Source organism: Penaeus vannamei, chromosome 8, assembly GCF_042767895.1.
Source record: "Penaeus vannamei isolate JL-2024 chromosome 8, ASM4276789v1, whole genome shotgun sequence".
In the NCBI taxonomy this organism is placed as follows: domain Eukaryota; kingdom Metazoa; phylum Arthropoda; class Malacostraca; order Decapoda; family Penaeidae; genus Penaeus; species Penaeus vannamei.
The window spans coordinates 1,312,552-1,324,249 of record NC_091556.1 but is presented as its reverse complement, the minus strand read 5'-3'; the positions used below and the strand labels follow the sequence as shown (position 1 = coordinate 1,324,249).

General features: G+C 36.5%; 1 non-coding gene across 1 annotated transcript; it reads right to left on the bottom strand.

Annotated features, from left to right (window-relative positions):
* Positions 1 to 7,204: 7,204 nt before the first annotated feature.
* On the bottom strand, positions 7,205 to 7,274 carry TRNAY-AUA (transfer RNA tyrosine (anticodon AUA)). The gene has a single exon. It is a non-coding gene; the product is annotated as a tRNA-Tyr (tRNA).
* Between the last annotated feature and the right edge of the window lie 4,424 nt (positions 7,275 to 11,698).

Sequence of the window (11,698 nt, the reverse complement as noted above, 5' to 3'; positions counted from 1 at the left end):
GCGATGTGTTATCATAGGCCTATAATCACAGTCATACTTCAGTCCCATCGATTTAGATAAAATTATCAACCTCGCCATGTCCACTCTCTTCTTGGCTCTCACCTCTATACATTCCTTTTCTAAAAGTAAATTGTTCTGTGGCTACAAATGGACGCAGAAGAGCGATTGTGATAAAACTTTAATGTATATAAGAATGACTAGATTTTGTAGGATTAAACGCATTCGAATTTGCTGTCTAATGCACAAGGAGAACTAGTGAGAGCGAAATTGAGTGGTCTATGTGCATGTCTATTCGTGTATGTTTTTGTTTTGCAATTCACCTTATATGTATGTATGTATGCGCACGCACACACACACACACACACACACACACACACACACACACACACACACACACACACACACACACACACACACACACACACACACACAGAGTCACTGCCAATACTAATAATGATGGTAAAAATTACATTCATGATAATAAACAAATGTATTTACAATAATGGTGATAAAAGTGTGAGAGGAGGAGGGAAAAGGAGAAAGAGATGGGGGAGGAGAGAGAGAGAGGGGGGGAAGAAGGAAGAAGAGAGAGGAGAAAGGGGGAGGGAAAAGGAGAAAGAGATGGGAGAGGAGAGAGAGAGAGAGGGGGGGAAGAAGGAAGAAGAGAGAGGAGAAAGGGGGGGGGGGAGAAGGAGCCATTTTTCGAAATTCAATTTTTTGTGGGATGAATACTTTTCGAGGCCAATTTGCAAGAGGATAATGGCAGATAAGCAACCAAAAAGAGATAATGTTGATGAGTGTGCTTAAAACACAATTATTTTGGTTTCCGTCTGGAATCGAACCCGAGTCTGTCAATTTAAAGTCAACCATGCTTACCACTGCACCACGGAGACATGTTTAGTAATGAAATTTAGAAGTATAATAGATGTATAATGATTATGAAGGTTACTCTCTTTTTCTCTCTCTCTTTTACTCTCTCTGTTTCTCTTTCTCTCTCTCAATGTAGTCTATGCAATCTAGTTTTATGCTTTAATGGACTAATTAATATAGTTCTTAAATAATAAAATTTATTATCGTTGTATCAATACAGTGTATATTCTTAGAATTATTTATGTCTGCCGTGGGTTAAAAATCGTAGAAACTGGAAAATAATAAAAATAAACATAAATATTCTAATGTGATGTGTTATCATAGGCCTATAATCACACTCGTGCTTCAGTCCCATCGATTTAGATAAAATTATCAACCTCGCCATATCCACTCTGTTCTTGGCTCCTTTAAAATACCCAATAATGATAAAATCAGGGCTTGGGTGCCCCGCCCTCGCAAGGACTGTCTCTAAATTGCCCTCATGAGACGCGGAAAACAATACTGAAATTTTACATTTGTTCAGGATGATTCCACATCGGTACTGGTATGGAATACTTGCCTGTCACTATTTTACATGTTGTCAAACGTTAATCAAGCCGTTTCCTTGTTGCTTACTGTAGTTTTTCCTTCAATAAGTACAAATGGCCCCCGCGCCTTCACAACTGACGCTGCATCCGTCCTTCTCTCACCTTTAACAAATTCTTTTCTAAAAGTGAATTGTTCTGTGGATACAAATTCACGCAGAGAAGCCAAGCGATTGTGATAAAGGTAATTTAGGATTAAACTTATTCAAATTTGCTATGAATGTATAAAATATTTGATGAATATCTCGTGGGCAAGGAGAAAGAATGAAATTGAGTTTAAATGGTCTATTTGTGTTTTGCAACTGAACACACACACACACACACACACACACACACACACACACACACACACACACACACACACAGAGACACCCCCCTCCCCCCCACACACACACTACTAATACTAATAAGGCCACTGCATTTTTTGTATTTTTTTTTTTTTTTCTTGAATAGCTGGCCCGCCGACTTTTATTTCCAGGAAAAAATAATGGAAAACCTGATTTTTCCCCCGATTTCCCGCCGATATTGTAACCGCAAAAAAGATAAATAGCAATATTTTTTTATGATTCATTGTGTATGGTATCTTTTCTCTCGTCCCCAAAACAATAATAAAAGATAGTTGGCGGAAATACCTGACTCTCATGCGTCATGTCATGTCTATTGTCTATCGTGAATATTTTTTGTTTTGATTTCCCAAATAATAAATTCTGGTTGAAAGAATTCTTTGTTTTCCTTCAACTCCTCGAAGACTTGTAGTAAGACAGAACTGTACTTCCTCCAGGTGGGGCTGGAACTGATGCATTCCTTTGCTTCTGATCTTTGGAAGGTAGGAGGTGCACTTGTCTTATTTTGGTGCTGGGGATTCTCTCTCTCTCTCTCTCTCTCTCTCTCTCTCTCTCTCTCTCTCTCTCTCTCTCTCTCTCTCTCTCTCTTTCTCTTTCTCTTTCTTTTTTTTCACCCACACACACAAATGTGTAAAAAGATCAGCAAAACAAACTAATGTGAAAAAAAGAAAAAGAAAATAATAGATAAATAACAGAGGATAGATGCAGATAAGAAAAATGGATATATTGATTTATGCAAATTTAGAGTAAAGCGAATTCGTGCATGAAAGTAAAAAGATTCGACATTGGTCTCCGTCGGGGATCGAACCCGAGTCTGTCGCTTTAAAGGCGACCGTGCTAACCACTGCACTACAGATACATAAGATAAAATTAGAGTTTTATTAGATTTATTGTGTTAATGTAGATTACTCTGGTCTATGTGCATGTCTATTCATGTATGTTTTTGTTTTGCAATTCACCTTATATGTATGTATGTATGCACACACACACAGTCACTACCAATACTAATAATAAGGGTAAAAAATACATTCATGATAATAAACAAACATAATTACAATAATGGTGATAAAAGTGATAACATGATTTTGGTTATGAGGATAGTAATACTGCTGCCAGGAAAAATAACCATAGCGTTTAAGAAAGAAAGAGTATGAGTGAGAGGAGGAGGGAAAAGGAGAAAGAGATGGGGGGAGGGGGAGAATGAGTGAGAGGAGGAAGGAAAAGGATAAAGGGATGGGAGGAGGGGGAGAATGAGAGAGATCCTAAAAAAATATAAGGACCACTGCAGTAGGAAGAAAGTGATAATGAAGATAAAAAACTAGAATAAGAACAGTAATGATGATGATGGTACAACTACCACAAATGATTATGAAAGAATAGTTAAGGTAATGATAATGAGAATGGGAATAAGGCATAACCAACAAAATTAGTGAAAGTAATGATAATAATGATAATGATTATTATGCCATGATAGTAATAATACTGCTGCCAGAAATAATAATTATATTAAAGAAAGTGAATGAGAGGAGGGGGGGGGAGAATGAAAAAAAGATGGAGGAGAGGAGGAGATAGAGAGAGGGAGAGGGGGTGTTACTGAGATATAGAGTGATAGTGTGATAGCTAAGGATGAAGAGAGAGAAAGGAGGGAGGGGGATGGAGAGGGAGAGAAAAGAGTAATTTTTGGTAATTCAAATTTTGTGGGAATATTTCTCGTGGCCAATTTACTCACATATTGAACGTAAACAGGTGAAAACAAAACAAAGTATATACATGCACTTTCAAGTAAGAGGATAAGAGGCAGCTAAGCATCCAGAAAGAAGGATGGAAATGTTGATAAGTTTGTAAGCAAATTTAGATATTAAAACAAATTCGTGCATAAAAATCTGGCAGTCATCCTCGCCATACCCACTCTGTTCTTGGCTCCTTTAAAATACCCAATAAATAAAATCAGGGCTTGGGTGCCCCGCCCTCGCAAGGACTGTCTCTAAATTGCCCTCATGAGACGCGGAAAACGATACTGGAATTTTACATTTGTTCAGGATGATTCCACATCGGTACTGGTATGGAATACTTGCCTGTCACTATTTTACATGTTGTCAAACGTTAATCAAGCCGTTTCCTTGTTGCTTACTGTAGTTTTTCCTTCAATAAGTACAAATGGCCCCCGCGCCTTCACAACTGACGCTGCATCCGTCCTTCTCTCACCTTTAACAAATTCTTTTCTAAAAGTGAATTGTTCTGTGGATACAAATTCACCCAGAGAAGCCAAACGATTTTGACATTGATAATTTAGGTTTAAACTTATTCAAATTTGCTATGAATGTATAAAATATTTGATGAATTGAACACACATACACACACACGCACAAACACAGATGCACACACACATGCACACACACAGACACATTCACTGCCAGGACTAATAAGGCCACAACATTTTTTTCCTCAATAGCGGGCCCGTCGACCAGGGGAAAAAATGGAATTCCTGATTTTTATTTTTGTTGTTGTTGATTTCCCATCGATATTGTGACGTCCACGAAAAAGTGAAATAGAAATATATATATCTTTTTATGATTAATTGTGTATGGTATCTTTTCTCTCGTCCCCAAAACAATAATAAAAGATAGTTGGTGGAAATACCTGACTCTCATGCGTCATGTCATGTCTATTGTCTAGGTAGGAGTTATACTTTTCTTATTTCGGTGCTGGGGATTCTCTCTCTCTCTCTCTCTCTCTCTCTCTCTCTCTCTCTCTCTCTCTCTCTCTCTCTCTCTCTCTCTCTCTCTCTCTCTCTCTCTCTCTCTCTCGCTCTCTCTCTCTCCTGCCGACATTTCATCATCAGCATTGTCCGCTATTCAATAAAAGAAAAAAAAAATTGGTGTGGCATAAACAGATATAAATATATAAATAACATGTAAATTCACTTTCAAGTAAGAGGATAATGGCAGATAAGCAACCAAAAGAATGTTTGCGAGTGCGTAAACAAATTTAGATATTGAAACAAATTCATAAAATCACAATTATGTGGTCTCCGTCGGGGATCGAACCCGAGTCTGTCGCTTTAAAGGCTAACCACTGCACTACGGATACAAAAGATCATTGGTTGTTTTATTAGTTTTGCTAAATGTTAATGTAGGTTACTCACTCTCACACTCTATCTCTCTATCTCTATCTATCTCTCTATCTCTCTATCTCTCTATCTCTCTATCTCTCTATCTCTATCTCTCTATCTCTCTATCTCTCTATCTCTCTATCTCTCTATCTCTCTATCTCTCTATCTCTCTCTCTCTCTCTCTCTCTGTTGTCTATGCAATCTATTTTCATGTTTTACTGATCTAATAAATATAATTCTTAAACAATGCATTTTATTGCCATTGTAGCAATACGGTGTGTACATTTTTAGAATTATCTCTATTTACCATGCGTTAAAAAATATTAGAAATTGGAAAATGATCAAAATAAAAATATATAATTTGATGTGATATAATCACAGTCATACTTCAGTCCCATCGATTTAGATAAAATTATCAACCTCGCCATGTCCACTCTCTTCTTGGCTCTCACCTCTATACATTCCTTTTCTAAAAGTAAATTGTTCCGTGGCTACAAATAGACACAGAAGACCAATTGTGGTAAAACTTTAATGTATATAAGAATGACTAGATTTTGTAGGATTAAACGCATTCAAATTTGCTGTCTAATGCACAAGGAGAACTAGTGAGAGCGAAATTGAGTGGTCTGTGTGTATGTATATTTATGTATGTTTCTGTTTTGCAGTTCACCTTATATGTATGTATGTATGCGCACGCACGCACACACACACACACACACACACACACACAGTCACTACCAATACTAATAATAATGGTAAAAAATACATTCATGATAATAAACAAATGTAATGACAATAAAGGTGATAAAAGTGTGAGAGGAGGGAAAAGGAGAAAGAGATGGGAGAGGAGAGAGAGAGGGGGGGAGGAAGGAAGAAGAGAGAGGAGAAAAGAGGGGGGGGGAGAAGGAGCCATTTTTCGAAATTCTATTTTTTGTGGGATGAATACTTTTCGTGGCCAATTTGCAAGAGGATAATGGCAGATAAGCAACAAAAAAGAGATAATGTTGATGAGTGTGCTTAAAACACATTATTTATGGTTTCCGTCTGGAATCGAACCCGAGTCTGTCAATTGAAAGTCAACCATGCTTACCACTGCACCACGGAGACATGCTTAATAATGTGTCTTACAAGTATAATAGATGTATAATGATTATGAAGGTTACTCTCTTTTTTTCTCTCTAACTCTCTCTGTTTCTCTTTCTCTCTCTCCTTCTCTCTCTCAATGTAGTCTATGCAATCTAGTTTTATGCTTTAATGGTCTAATTAATATAGTTCTTAAATAATATAATTTATTATCGTTGTATCAATACAGTGTGTATATTCTTAGAATTATTTATGTCTGCCGTGGGTTAAAAATCGTAGAAACTGGAAAATAATAGAAATAAAAATAAATATTCTAATGTGATGTGTTATAATACGCCTATAATCACACTCATACTTCATTCCCATCGATTTAAATAAAATCATCAACCTCGCCATACCCACTCTGTTCTTGGCTCCTTTAAAATACCCAATAAATAAAATCAGGGCCTGGGTGCCCCGCCCTCGCAAGGACTGTCTCTAAATTGCCCTCATGAGACGCGGAAAACAATACTGAAATTTTGCATTTGTTCAGGATGATTCCACATCGATACTGGTATGGAATACTTTCCTGACTATTAGAAATATATATATATATATATATATATATATATATATATATATATATATATATATATGTATGTATATAATGATTCATTGTGTATGGTATCGTTTCTCTCGTCCCCAAAACAATAATAAAAGATAGTTGGCGGAAATACCTGACTCTCATGCGTGATGTCATGTCTATTGTCTATCGTGAATATTTTTAATTTTGATTTCCCAAATACATAATTCTGGTTGAAAGAATTCTTTGTTTTCCTTCAACTCCTCGAAGACTTGTAGTAAGACAGAACTGTACTTCCTCCAGGTGGGGCTGGAACTGATGCATTCCTTTGCTTCTGATCTTTGGAAGGTAGGAGGTGCACTTGTCTTATTTTGGTGCTGGGGATTCTCTCTCTAACTCACTCACTCTCTCTCTCTCTCTCTCTCTCTCTCTCTCTCTCTCTCTCTCTCTCTCTCTCTCTCTCTCTCTCTCTCTCTCTCTCTCTCTCCTGCCGACATTTCATCTGTGGCATAAATAGATATAAATAAATAAATAACATATAAATTTACTTTCAAGTAAGAGGATAATGGCAGATAAGCAACCAAAAGAATGTGAGTGTGTAAGAGATTTTTAGATATCGAAAAAAAAATCATAAAAGAGAACATAGTATGGTCTCCGTCGGGGATCGAACCCGAGTCTGTCGCTTTATAGGCGACCGTGCTAACCACTGCACCACGGACATATTAGATAATGAAGAAATTTAATTTTATTAGCTTTGCATAGTCTTTAAGAAAATCGATAAAGACAGAAAAAACAGGTGGGATATATTGGTAAATAACTGTCTCTATCTCACTCTTTCGCTCTCTCTCTCTCTCTCTCTCTCTCTCTCTCTCTCTCTCTCTCTCTCTCTCTCTCTCTCTCTCTCTCTCTCTCTCTCTCTCTCTTTCTTTCTTTCTTTACACGCACACACACATATGAGCGTAAACAGATCAGCAAAACAAACCAAAATAAAAATATATATATATAAAAGAAAATAATTGATAGATAATAACTGTAAAGTAAGAGAATAGAGGCAGATAAGAAACCAGACAGAAAAATGGAAATATTGATTTACTTAAATTTAAAGTAAAACGAATTCGTGCACAAAAGTAAAAACTTATATCTTTAGTCTCCGTCGGGAATCGAACCCGAGTCTGTCGCTTTCAAGGCGACTGTCCTACCCGCTATATCACAGAGACATACAATAAGTGTGAAATTAAGTTTTATTTGATTTGCATAGTGCTTATGTAGGTTATGCTACATGTATTGGGTGAATTTATGTCTTTGTGTCTCAATTCATGTGTCTTTATGTCTGTCTCTCATCAACACACACACACTGCTAATACTAATAATGATGGTAAAGATAATTACATTCATGATAATAAACAATTGTAATTAAAATAATGGTGAAAAAAATGATTACATGATATTGGTTATGATGATAATACTGCTGCCAGTAAAAATAACCATTGCAGTTAAAGAAAGAAAGAGAATGAGTGAGAGGAAGAAGGAAAAGGAGAAAGAGAGAGGGAGAGGAGGGTCACTGAGATATAGAAAGTGAGATAGTGTGTTAGGAAGGGATGATGAGAGAAAAGGGGGGTAGAGAGGGAGAGAAAAGAATCATTTTTCGTAATTCAAATTAGTGGGATGAATATTTTTCGTGGCCAATTTGCTTTTGAACTCTCTCCCTTTCTCCTTTTTTAACATACACATATAAACGTAAACAGACCAAAAAAAAATATATATATATATATATATATATGCATTTTCAAGCAAGAGGATAAAGGCAGATAAGCAACCAGAAAGAAGGATGGAAATGTTGATGAACGTGTAAGCAAATTTAGATATTAAAACAAATTCCTGCATAAAAAGTTTTATATCTGGTCTCCGTCGGGGATCGAACCCGCGTCTGTCGCTTCAAAGGCGACCGTGCTAGCCACTGCACCAGGGATTCATATTTTATTCTAGAAATTTAGTTTTACTAAGCTTGCACAGTATTTATGAAGGTTATGCTACACATGTGTTATGAGGGAATTCGTGTGTTTCTATGTTCTCTCTCTCTTTCTCTTTCTTTTTCTCTGTTTCTCTCTTTCTCAATGTAGTCTATGCAATGTATTCTTATGCTTCAATAATTTAATAATATAGGTCTTAAATAATGCAATTTATCATTGTAGCAATACGGAGTTGACATTCTTAGAATTATCTGTCTGGAAAATCAAGGACGGTCTCTAAATTGCCCTCATGAGACGCGGAAAGCAATACTGGAATTTTACATTTGTTCAGGATGATTCCACATCGGTACTGGTATGGAATACTTGCCTGTCACTATTTTACATGTTGTCAAACGTTAATCAAGCCGTTTCCTTGTTGCTTACTGTAGTTTTTCCTTCAATAAGTACAAATGGCCCCCGCGCCTTCACAACTGACGCTGCATCCGTCCTTCTCTCACCTTTAACAAATTCTTTTCTAAAAGTGAATTGTTCTGTGGATACAAATTCACGCAGACAAGACAAACGATTGTGATATTGATAATTTAGGATTAAACTTATTCAAATTTGCTGTGAATGTATAAAGTATTTGATGAATATCTAGTGGGCAAGGAGAAAGAATGAAATCGAGATTAAGTGGTCTATGTGCGTTTTGCAATTGAACAACACACACACCTACAGACACACCCACATACAGACACACATTCACTAATAATACTTATAAGGCCACAGCATTTTTTTTTTCTTGAATAGCTGGCCTGCAGACTTTTATTTCCAAGAAAATGATAAAATATGGAAAACTGATTTTTTTTCCGCCGATACCGGGCAAAAAAACATAAAATATATCTATATCCATATCTATATCTATCTATCTATCTATCTATCTATCTATATATGTGTGTGTGTGTGTGTGTGTGTGTGTGTGTGTGTGTGTGTGTGTGTGTGTGTGTGTGTGTGTGTACACATTATGATTCATTGTGTATGGCATCGTTTCTCCCGTCCCCAAAACAATAATAAAAGATAGTTGGCGGAAATACCTGACTCTCATGCGTCATGTCATGTCTATTGTCTATCGTGAATATTTTTGATTTTGATTTCCCAAATAATAAATTCTGGTTGAAAGAATTCTTTGTTTTCCTTCAACTCCTCGAAGACTTGTAGTAAGACAGAACTGTACTTCCTCCAGGTGGGGCTGGAACTGATGCATTCCTTTGCTTCTGATCTTTGGAAGGTAGGAGGTGCACTTGTCTTATTTTGGTGCTGGGGATTCTCTCTCTCTCTCTCTCTCTCTCTCTCTCTCTCTCTCTCTCTCTCTCTCTCTCTCTCTCTCTCTCTCTCTCTCTCTCTCTCTCTCTCTATTTTGGTGCTGGGAATTTCTCTCTCTCTCTCTCTCTATTTTGGTGCTGGGAATTTCTCTCTCTCTCTCTCTCTCTCTCTCTCTCTCTCTCTCTCTCTCTCTCTCTCTCTCTCTCTCTCTCTTCACACACACACACACAAATGTGTAAAAAGATCAACAAAACAAACCAATGTGAAAAAAATAAAAATAAGATAATAGATAAATAACAGAGGAAAGATGCAGATAAGAAAAATGGATATATTGATTTATGCAAATTTAGAGTAAAGCGAATTCGTGCATGAAAGTAAAAAGTTTCTACAATAGTCTCCGTCGGGGATCGAACCCGAGTCTGTCGCTTTAAAGGCGACCGTGCTAACCACTGCACTACAGATACATACGATAACATTATAGTTTTATTAGATTTATTGTGTTAATGTAGATTACTCTGGTCTATGTGCATGTCTATTCATGTATGTTTTTGTTTTGCAATTCACCTTATATGTATGTATGTATGCACACACACACACACAGTCACTACCAATACTAATAATAAGGGTAAAAAATACATTCATGATAATAAACAAATATAATTACAATAATGGTGATAAAAGTGATAACATGATTTTGGTTATGAGGATAGTAATACTGCTGTCAGGAAGAATAACCATAGCGTTTAAGAAAGAAAGAGTATGAGTGAGAGGAGGAGGGAAAAGGAGAAAGAGATGGGGGGAGGGGGAGAATGAGTGAGAGGAGGAAGGAAAAGGATAAAGGGATGGGGGGAGGGGGAGAATGAGAGAGATCCTAAAAAAATATAAGGACCACTGGAGTAGGAAGAAAGTGATAATGAAGATAAAAAACTAGACTAAGAACAGTAATGATGATGATGGTACAACTACAACAAATGATTAAGAAAGAATAGTTAAGGTAATGATAATGAGAATGGGAATAAGGCATAACCAACAAAATCAGTGAAAGTAATGATAATAATGATAATGACAATTATTATTGCTGTCAGAAATAATAATTATATTAAAGAAAGTGAGTGAGATGAGGGGGGGAGAAAGAGAAAAAGATGGAGGAGAGGAGGAGATAGAGAGAGGGAGAGGGGGTGTTACTGAGATATAGAGTGATAGTGTGATAGCTAGGGATGAAGAGAGAGAAAGGAGGGAGGGGGATGGAGAGGGAGAGAAAAGAGTAATTTTGTGGGAATATTTTTTCGTGGCCAATTTGCCATTGAACTCTCTCCCTTTCTTCCTTTTAAACTTATACGCACATATTGAACGTAAACAGGTGAAAACAAAACAAAGTATATACATGCACTTTCAAGTAAGAGGATAAAGGCAGATAAGCAACCAGAAGGAATAGAAATGTTGATGAGTTTGTAAGCAAATTTAAAAACTAAGACAAATTTGTGCATAAAAAATGTTGAAGCTTAGTCTCCGTCGGGGATCGAACCCGAGTCTGTCGCTTTAAAGGCGACCGTGCTAACCACTGCACCAAGGATTCATATCTTCATTTAGAAATTTAGTTTTACTAAACTTGCACAGTATTTATGAAGATTATGCTACATATGTGTTATGAGGGAATTCGTGTGTTTCTATGTTCTCTCTCTCTCTGTTGTCTATGCAATCTAATTTCATGTTTTAATGTTCTAATAGATATAATTCTTAAATAATGCATGTCCTTGCCATTGTAGCAATACGGTGTGTACATTTTTAGAATTATCTTTGTTTACCATGCGCTAAAAGTTATTAAAAACTGGAAAATGATCAAAATAGAAATTAATATTCTAATGCGATGT